General features: G+C 44.7%; 1 protein-coding gene across 1 annotated transcript in view; it reads right to left on the bottom strand.

Annotated features, from left to right (window-relative positions):
• Window positions 1-407: 407 nt before the first annotated feature.
• Window positions 408-10,595, bottom strand: part of LOC129146153 (zinc finger protein 260-like) — a 147,503-nt gene continuing 137,315 nt past the window's right edge. Inside the window, 1 exon segment of the mRNA XM_054697651.1 lies at window positions 408-1,099. The gene's annotated coding sequence lies outside the window, so the exon portion shown is untranslated.

Here is a 10,595-nt window from a genome sequence, read left to right as displayed (position 1 = left end):
TGATCATCTGCTTGTGTTTTTCTGATGTTCAGTCAGAACAGAGGTTTTTAAGAGGCCGTCCACCATATCTCTTTTTTTTTTTTTTAATTTTTTTTTTTTTAAGATTTTTTTTTTTTTTAATAAGGCATGTTTTTTTTTATTTATTTGTTTGTTTGTTTGTTTATACAAGCACTGTACAGTCAGAACGCGGGAGGGTGAGAGAATTCACACAGAGCCAAGCGGGGAGCAGAGCAGGCAGAAGGCCGAAGTATATCTGCTGAGGGGAGCAGCTTCGGCAGGAGAGGTCTCTGCGCGCCATGTGGACCCTCCTCCGGTGCCGGGAGCAGCCGGGGATTCGAACGGCGCCACAGAGGCCGCGGGCAGCTTCGCAACCCAGCGCTCTACCGCTGCGCCACCTGGGAGCCCCACCATATCTCTTATATCCAAAATTATTCTGTCCTAACTGGGTACTCTCACGCGGATAGGTGTGAAATGTATTGCTGAGACTGGCCCCACTTTCATAACATTCCTGCTGCTCATGTTCAGCATACCTAGGAGGATTCAAATGCACTGGAGTCATTTCTGCAGCTCTCCCCTTTTCATTACAACTGCAGGGAGTCTGTCCTCCTTGGGTTCTGTCTCAGACAACGAAAGGTGCCTCATCACGGGTGTTCCTGCACTCATTGCATTTACGGGCAGCCCCTTCTGGAAGGGCTCCTCTAGGTGTAAATACTGTTTCTTCACTCACAACTTTTCCTTGTTCACGAAATTCAAAAGGCTCTTGAAAGTTCTGAATCACCTGGTGACTAAGGTGCTCAGGATACTTGATGGGTTCCCTCATTCTACTAAAGACCTCCTCGTTCTCTCCAGCATGCTCTTCATGAGGCTCACCAGGGATCATCATGGTCCTATGTATAGTAAAGTTCTCAGGCATCATTGCTGAATTGTTTTCATTTTTGATACTATGGTTCAAACAATGAATTGAGTCCAAATTGCTTTTTTTCCATTAAGTCAGCTCTCTCGTTGGATGGTATTTTGCTGCTGGCGGTAAGAACTTGCCACACATGTCTGCCCAGATTTGCAGGGCTGTCCTGAGTCAGGTGATCCACAGTATGGACATCTAAAATGAGATAAAAATGACCATGTCTCTAAAAAGAAGCATTTTGAGTGAATATTACTAGTGGCACAAAAGCTCCTGTATTACAACACAATTTACAGGTATTGATTTTCTGATTCATGCTTTTTGCCCATAGCAAATTATGGGGAGAATAGATTTTTTGGTATCTTTTTATTTTAGCATGGAAGATCTGGGGTGTAGGCCAGAAGTGCAGGAGTGGGGGTGCTGTAGGGGAGCGTGGAGACAGTGTTTTGAACAGAACAGGCGGACTGACTCAAATACCCTGCTGAGGGGAGCAGCAGGTGAGACAGGGGAGGTCTGCTGTGCCAAAGTGGGTGAGCTCCTTCACTGTGGATCAAACTCATGCCATAATAGTGAGAGCTAAGAGACTTAATCCCTAGGCCTCCAGGAAGGCCCCAATTAACAGAGTTTCTAATGCCAAACCAGGATAACAAAGCAGTAAAACTAATTTCATAATGGCTTTATAAATCATAAATATTTGGTGAAAATAGTCCTTTAACTAGAGTTGTCGATTTCAACCAGAAGCATTTCACCCAATATAGATCCTACACACCTTCTTTCTTAGACTGACCCTGTGCAGCTCTTGAGGGTACTTTCTGAATAACCAAGCCCTGCAGAGGCCATGGCTTTCCCGGAAACCTGTGGACTGAGAGACCCAGTCATTGCCCAGGCACTTTAAGCAAGAGGCCTGCTGAGACACAAGGACTCTGCTTCTCCATTTCCTTAGTTTTTCTTTCGACCCCGGCCCTGGCCACGGTCACCTGCAGAGGTTCTCAGAGGCATGCACATCCCTCCACAGCATAGACCTGTCAGTTCCTATTTAAATATCGTATCACATAAGGCTCAGAATCCTAATACATGCAGCAAACTCCGCCTCATCATTGTGTCCCACATTCCTGCTGAGCAATAGGAAAAAAGTTCTGCATCCAGCCTGTGGCTATCAGTGTTAAAGTCTTTTCCCACATCCTTCTGAGAGCAACACCCTGGTGTTCTCAACGCACTCCCTGGAACCTGTGTTTCTGCTTTGTTCATAGCAGCTCCAGTTTTTATGTCGTGTGTGACTCTCAGCTACATCACACTGTCATTGATTCCTTTACTTTCCTCCCAACGATTCCCACGAGAAGGTGGAATTGCACAGGTCGCACTGTTCCCCAAGGTATGAGCCCCCAACCTGAATCTCTTGGTGCCATGGATTTAGAAACCACCACTTCAGGTTCCCCCTCGCATGTCACAGAACATCCCTTCCCACGCTAAACAATTTCTGGTTCCTCCTCAGCCTCACAATTACTATGTGGGTGGTCACAAGGCTTGCCCCAGGAACACCACTCATCTTCTAAATAACTCTCCAGTCAACGTTGCTCTATTCCTTTTGAGTTAGTCACCTGCAAAGTGACATCTCCAATAGCAATACACAGCCTCTAGCCCAGACTGCAGAGGGAACTATAGATATGACATGTCATTGCAAGCCATTCACCTCACCTGAGCTCTGAAAGAAAAGAATTAATCTCTATAATGATGCGTATGGAGCACACACACAAAAACAACATCCTCCACTTTGTTTCACTCATGCTGGTCAAACATCTGTGGCTTTACCTCTGTGGCTTTACCTCTCTATTAGTAAATGTATTTATTATATATTCTTTCTTCACAGAGTGTATAACTTTAGAAAGTAAAGATCATTTATGTGAGTATTGTTGCTCTCCCCTCTCATAGAAAATTTACCACTGGCTAAACTTCCCATGAACACACAGAATAAAAAAATTCCTGAACAGGTACCTAAAGAAAACAGTCTATGAGAGTACACTAAGAGAGGGGCCTCCCCGGTAGCGCAGCGGTGGAGTGCTGGGTTGCGAAGCTGCCCGCGGCCTCTGCGGCGCTGGTTCGATCCCCCGCTGCTCCCCGGCCACCGGAGGAGTGTCCCGCATGGCGCGCAGATCTCTCCTGCCGCCCACTGCTCCCCTCAGCAGTGTACTTTGGTCCTTCTGCCTGCTCTGCTCCCTGCTCTGGCTCTGGTAAATTCTCTCACCCTCCCGTGCTTCTGACTGTACCCAGTGCATGTACAAACAAACAAACAAATAAATAAATAAATAAAAATACATGCCTCTTTAAAAATAAAAAAAAGAAAAGAATACACTAAGAGAGAGAACAGAGAAATGTGATTACTGCAGAAAAATTCCCACAGTATCAGGGACTGCATACTGGTTTAAGAACTTAGACAACCATCATTAAAAGAGCAGGACAAAATTCACCAGGACAAAATTCACCAGAGAGAATATTTGGGAACTGAATAAACAATCAGTTTGATATATGCAGACGCACTGTCCAAGGTTGGACATTGGAAAAGCACCTCAGTGTGGCCAATATCACTGGCCACACTCCCAGCCTCCTCTCAGCCTCCCGACCTGGCAAGCACTGACTGACCTGAGAGGTCCTGGTTTGGTGGATCGTCCACAGACCACGACTGTAATCCCTGCTCCGACCTGATGCTCTCCTCAGGATCGGTAACACAGTGCCCTATGATGAGAAACAGTGTTGGTCTTCGATCAAGTTCAACTTCAGTCTTTGAAAACTAACAAATGCAGTGTGAAGAGCTGTGCAAAAGAGGCCAATCTGAATCTTTCCAAATGAAAACTGAAACAACCACAATGTACACTGCCTGTCATGTTCAACCTCACCAACACTAAGTTTCATAAGCAAGGGCACACTTATCGGTGCAGAAGAGAGCATTGCACTAGAGTGTTACACTGAAGCTTCCTCACCTAGGAACACCAGGTGACTGCAGGTCTCCATCATCACATCCCAGTACAGGGTCCTCTGAGCTTCACTCAGGTACCGCCACTCCTGCCACGTGAAGTTCACAGCCACGTTTTCAAATGACACTGTCCCCTCTGAGGGAACATTTCTCCTCATCTCAGGGCCGGCAGCCTGGGTCAGACAGAGCAAGTGCAAACACATCTTATTTTGTGGTTCTTTGGTCCTTTATAGAATGTATAGAATTCACAGTTGAAAGAGCCACGCCTCTACATTCACCCGTTCGGTCCTAAAAGTAGAACTATAGCTTATTGTATAAATTTGAAAGTGTCTATGATTGTAAGAATAAAAGGATGAATAAAATTTGCTCCTTGAGGAGCTGATAGCCTGGCTGGCAGGTGTAACAGACATACACCCGGATTCATGTGCCAAAGGAGCTTCATAACAAATGAAAAGCATGTGCAACTTTGTGCCAATATTTACTCCTGTGACCTCAAAGCTTGGTATCTCCAACTCACAGTAAACAAAAACTGAGCCCGAAACCAGAATATTCAAGCAATGAGGGGGGAAAAGGCACAGGTAAGAGATGTTCAACTACAAGCAAGTATAAACCAGACACACACACTATGGGCGGGTGGAGGGGTGGAGGGATTAGGGTCAAAATAGGGGGGGTGGGATGTATGGGGACTATAACCAAGATGAAAATTCATACATTGTGCAAAAATGAAAAATGATGTAAAAAATATATATATAAAATATATTTTTAAGAAAAGATTTCAGCTGACAGTGTCAGAAGAAGACAGAACAGGTCATCACTTCTAAAATGGAAGGACAAAGGGGAGGAGAACTTAGTAATAACTTGGTGGCTGAGGTACGAGGAATGTTTTCCTAATATACTGTCCGCATTACGGGTTGGTAGTTACACTGTAACACTCTAGTGTCTACTGGTATTCCACATGCATCTGGACATGTGTCTGATAGATCAGGAAGTCTAAGCTGAGAACAGAAATTTGGGAATCAGGGCCTCCCTGGTGGCACAAGAGTTTAAGTCTCAGCACTATGAAGCTATCAGGAACCACTGCAACATGAATTTGATCCCCAACCAGGGAGCTATTTACAAGGGGCAGAAGATTTCACCTGTCTCCCCGCTGCTCCCCTCAGCAGAGTATTTCAGTCAGTCTGCCTGTTCTGCTCCCCACCCTGTCTCTGGTGAATCCTCTCACCCCCTGCACCTGTGGCCTACACCCGAGCGTTTATATGCATACATAAAATAAATATTAAAGAAAAGAAAGAATTTGGGAATCTCCAGGATATTATTGATAGTTTTCATCACCGTAGGGGAGAACACGATGAGCAGAACAAAAGGTATCGAAAGAAGAGGGAAAACAACTAGAAGAGACAAATATTTCTTTTGGAGAAAGAAAAAAAATAGATCATAGCAATGAAAGAGTTTTGAAAAATAAGATACACGGTATAAGAAAAACAAACATCTTAAGAAATCCGTAAATTTATTCCATCATTTCCTTTCCTGTGTAGTAAATCCTGTGCACCTCCACATACATATAGAATAGGAACCCATTAAAATAAATTTCCATTTGTATTAGCTAAAAAAGGATTCAGAGGATTTTTCCTCAACACAAAACAAGTCCTTGACACAGCCACAGGTGACATCAACATTCACAGTGAGAGGAGGACTAACAAATATGCTCAGTGTCCCCTATTCACAATGGGTTCGGGTGACGCTACGTAACAACAAAAAAGACAACATACACAAAAATGGTCATAACTAGTTATAATTCATTCTTGGAAAACTAATGAAAGCCACAGTAAAGCGACTCTGGAAAGGAAAACCCAGTGAGCAGACTATAACACACACCCGTGTTCACACACACAGGAGCTCCTGTACGCTGCCAGTGAAATGACAAAACAGTAAGCAATGCATGTAGCGGAACCAAGGGCAGAGACTCACTGGAGCCTGCTGCACTGACAGCAACTCTCGCAAGGTAACCCGGCACATCCCAGTTCTACGAAAACAAAAATGAATTTATTTACAGGCTCATTGATTAAAACACTAATACGAGAAATAAAACAGCAGAGAGAAGGTGGATGGCTCATTTCTGTGCACAGAAACACACGGGACCTCCCAGCAGGAGTGGGCTCAGGATGGCATAAAAGCACCATGTGATGAAATGGAACAATACAATCCCCTTGCACTTTCGATCCTGTTCAAAATGGAAATGTGCAGCAATGAGTAAAGGACTGGAATACACAGTTCTGTAAATCACATACCCAAGCTGGACCTAACACATGAACGTGCTCAATACGACCAGTCACGAAGTAAAAATGAATGAGAAGTACAAGAGATGAGATTTTACATCCGCTGGGATAGCAATGTTTTAAAAAGAAAGAAAAGAACAAGTACTGACAAAAATTGGGACCTGGTTCCCTTGTGCACTGCTGGTGCTAACATAAATGATGCAGCCAGGAGGGAAGACAGGAAGGTGATTCTTGGGAAAAGGAAACTCAGACTGACAGGAGGACCCACCCTCACCCCGGGGTGTTCACCAATAGCAGGGACAGCAGGGAAGGGCAGAGACGTTTGCTCACCTACGGTCACTGCACCACCAGTCATTACAGCCCAAAGCAAAATCAACCCAAGCCCCAGGTGATGGATTAATGGATAAATAAGACTGGTAGATACACATAAGAGAATATTAATGAGCCTCACAATGGAACTAAACAATGACACACACTACAATATGAATCACTCCTGTACGATACCTATGAAATGACAAAACAGTTAACAATGCAATAAAATAAGAGATTCACCAAGAAAACAAGGTGTAATAAGACTCCATTCATACAGGTCTGAGTTGTCAAACTCTTGAAAACAGAAAGTAAACGGTGGACACAGGGGCTGAGGGACAGAGCAGTTGGGAGCAAGAGTTTAATGAGTACAGTATTTTATTACTGGGAAATAAAAAATCTGGAAAGTGGTGATGGCTATATAACATTGTCAAATATTAAAAGCCAAAGAACACCACATGCAATAACAGCGAAAGGAGACTTTTTATTTTACATTTAAATAAAGGGTCAGGGGCTTTCCTGGTGGCTCAAAGGTAGACACTACCTATGGAGCTGTCCCGCAGCCAGCGCAGCAGGAGTTCAATCCCCAGCCAGAGAGCTACCCACATGGCGTGGCAGACCTCTCCTGACTCACCCACTGCTCCCCTCTACAGTGTATTTCAATAGATTTGCCTGTTCTGCTCCCCACACTGTCTCTGGAGAATCCTCCCCCCTCCCACACCTCTGGCTCATACCCCAGTTTTTGTATGCATAAATAAGTTCATCTTTTAAGAAATGAATGAATGGATGAATGAATGAATGAATGAATGGAGGGCAACGTTTACTAGGAAAAGGAGAAAAATAAGCAACAGTCATGCTGGGCAGAAGAGCAGCCACTGCTGCTCCCCACAATGCAGAGATTTATAAAATGAAACACTTGCATGGTCACAGGTGACAGAAGAGCTGGTAAAATTAGGTTGCAAAATACATTCATTCTATCAATATTCTATAAACATCTATCAAAATTAAAAAAATCTACCATTAACCGTAACTTCAGCAAGAATCATACGTATGACAAATGCAAACAAACCTACTATACTCCAGACTCGATGACAGAAACCTGGAGCTCTTTATTAAAAACTACATTGAGCATCACTGACATAAACTCCCAACAACCAAAGGTCAAATGATGAACATCTGCACTTCCTTGTTTTACTCAGCGAGTGTATGTGTCATGGCCCTTGTTCAACCATGTCCCACTGACCCCTGAACTCTGAGGTGTCACCACACCCTGGCCAGTCGGAGGCAGAAAAGGAAGCAACCTCATCACTGAGAAAACGCATCCATCAGGTTTGGCCAAGAATGAGAACTGTAATGTGAAAGAAAGTCAACACACACTCACACACACGCACGCACACACAAACGCACGCACGGCGGTGCTGTTGTTAGCAACCATTAAGATATCAGGTAATATTGAAGAGTAACTTGCATTGGCTGAGACTAAACTCTGGAACAGAGAAATCCCTTTCTGGTGGCGGGAGACCTGGGCTGAGAAGGATCTAATTCCACACCGGAGGGCACAACACAGGACGAGGTTTGCATGTTGCATGAGCGGCAGGTGCCATCGGGATGGCTACAGGCGCACTCAGGTGGGAGCCGAGCCTGTGGTACTAGGCCTGGGCAGGAGGCCCACGCTCTAGTGTAACTGGCAGAAATGGCAACACACAGTTGACTGACTCACTCAGGAGAAGTGCAGACTGAAGTTGGGAGACCAGATCGGAACACAGGGACTAGCTACATTCAGGAGCACAAGATACTCAAGCATTCAGGGACACAGAAAAGAAATCATCAGAGAGACCATGACAGAAGCAAACACAATGAAATTTGCATCTTCCAAAACACTGAAGACGGAGGAAAACTCACCAACACATACGACGAGGTCAACATTGCCCTGACCCCCCCAAAAAAAAAAGACAGCATAAAAGGGAAAAATAGACCAACACCACCAAAAAACAGAGAAGCGAAAATCCTCAACAAATTCCAAACGACTTAATACAGCAACATGGAGTCTCCCTGGTGAAGCAAGGAGTTAAGGCAAAGCACTATGAAGCTATCCACAGCCCCTGCAGCATGAGTTCGATTCCCAGTCAGGGAAATCACCCACACAGCACACCTGACCTCTCCTGTCTCCTTGCTGTTCACATTAGTAGTGTATTTCACCAGATCTGCCTGTTCTGTTCCCCATTCTGTCTCTGGTCAATCCTCTCACCCACCACATGTCTGGCCTGTACCCCAGCTCTTATATGGATAAATAAATCAATCTATAAAATTTCAAATGGCTTAAATATTTGGTGATGTACTTGACAGAAAACATAGGGACACACTAAGGACAGTTGCCACAAAGTGCACTAGGGAACACAACCCCAACAGCCACGGAAACAAAAGCAAAAATCAACAAGTGGGACACCACTAAACCTAAAAGAATTCATACCTTAAAAGAAACCAGCCCCAATACTGAAAGGTAGTCTATAGAACAGAAAAAGAATCTGCATGCCACACATGTGACAAGGGGCTCATTCCAAAATTTATAACATCTCCAAACAATGCGAGAAACCAACTGATGACTCAATTAAAAATGGACAAAGGGGGGCCTCCCTGGTGACACAAGGGGTTGGGACACAGCCTATGAAGCTCTCCACAGCCTCTGCAGCGTGAGTTCGATCCCTGGCCGGCAGGGAGCAACCCGCATGAAGCAGCAGGCCTCTCCTGACTCCCCACTGCTCCCCTCAGCTGTGTGTTTCAGTAAGTCTGCCTGTTCTGCTCCCCACTCTGTCTCTGGCGAATCCTCTCACCCTCTGCACCTCTCGCCTGTACCCCAGTTCTTGTATGCATAAATGAATAAATCTTAATTTAAAAATGGACAAAGGAACTACATACACTCTTCTCTAGAGAGGGAATTCTGACATCCTACAGACAATAGGAATGTTCACCTTAACTTATTTCAAGATAAATGTAAATTAAAAGCACACTTAGATGCCACCTCACACCTTGAGAAGGCCCAAATGAAAAGGAATGGATTTATACAAAACGGGGGGTGAGGGATGAGAATTTTATGGGGACTATAATGAAGATGTAAATGATTACACTGTGCAAAAATGAAAATGATGTAAAAATATGTAAAATAGTATTTAGAAAAGTGAAACACTGAAAAAAAAAAAAAAAACCAAACATGGAATGAACAACGCTGGAGAGGGCGCAGAGAAAAGGGAGCTCTCACCCACGGCTGGTGGCCAAGACAGTCGGAACAGACCCTGTGGATGAGGGTGCAGAGGTTTCTTAAGGAAATAAAAATGGAAATTCCATATCATCTGCAATACTTCTACACATTATCCTCATGGGAAAACGCAAACACAAAAAAGATTAATCCCATCCGTGAGCAGAGCAGCTGTGTTTCCAACTGCCCAGTCATGGCCCAATCTACATCCCTTCAGCAGAAGCAGGGCAGGAAGGGTGGAGCACACGCAGGGGAGCACTGCAGGGCTGTGAGGAAGGAGCAAAGGGCCACACTGAGGATAAAATGGGTGGGCAAGGAGGTGATATTGTTTTTAAAAAGATTTATTTATTTATGCATACAGGAGCTGCGGTACAGGCCAGGGGTGCGGGGGAGGAAGGTGAGAGGATTCACCAGAGACAGAGCAGGGAACAGAACAGGCAGATAGACCGAAATACACTGCCGAGGGACGCAGCAGGCCAGTCAGGTCTGCTGTGCCATGTGGGTAGCTCCCTGGTTGGCCGGGGGATGGAACTTGTGCTGCAGAGACTACAGACAGCCCCATCGGTTGCATCTCAACCCCTTGTGCCACCAGGGAGGCCCCGGGAGGTGCTATTCTTGAGTGAAATAAGCCAAAAATTAAAGATACATATGAGATGGCTTCACTCATCTGTGGAAAATAAATACCAAAAAAACATTTACAGCCAAAATACTTGAATAAAACTTGAACAGGGTCATTTGAAAGTAAAGATGACCATCAGAGGGAACAGGGGAACGGGTGGAGAAGTTAGGGATGGAGGCAGACATGGGATGGGCCAGAGTGGTTTGGTAGAGAGGAAACAAGGGTTAGGGCAAGACCCATTAGGATTGTAGGAAAAAACTGGCAACTAT

Source organism: Talpa occidentalis, unplaced genomic scaffold, assembly GCF_014898055.3.
Source record: "Talpa occidentalis isolate TD23 unplaced genomic scaffold, MPIMG_talOcc4v2.1 talOcc4.18, whole genome shotgun sequence".
Lineage (NCBI taxonomy): Eukaryota > Metazoa > Chordata > Mammalia > Eulipotyphla > Talpidae > Talpa > Talpa occidentalis.
This window is presented reverse-complemented; position numbering and strand designations above follow the sequence as displayed.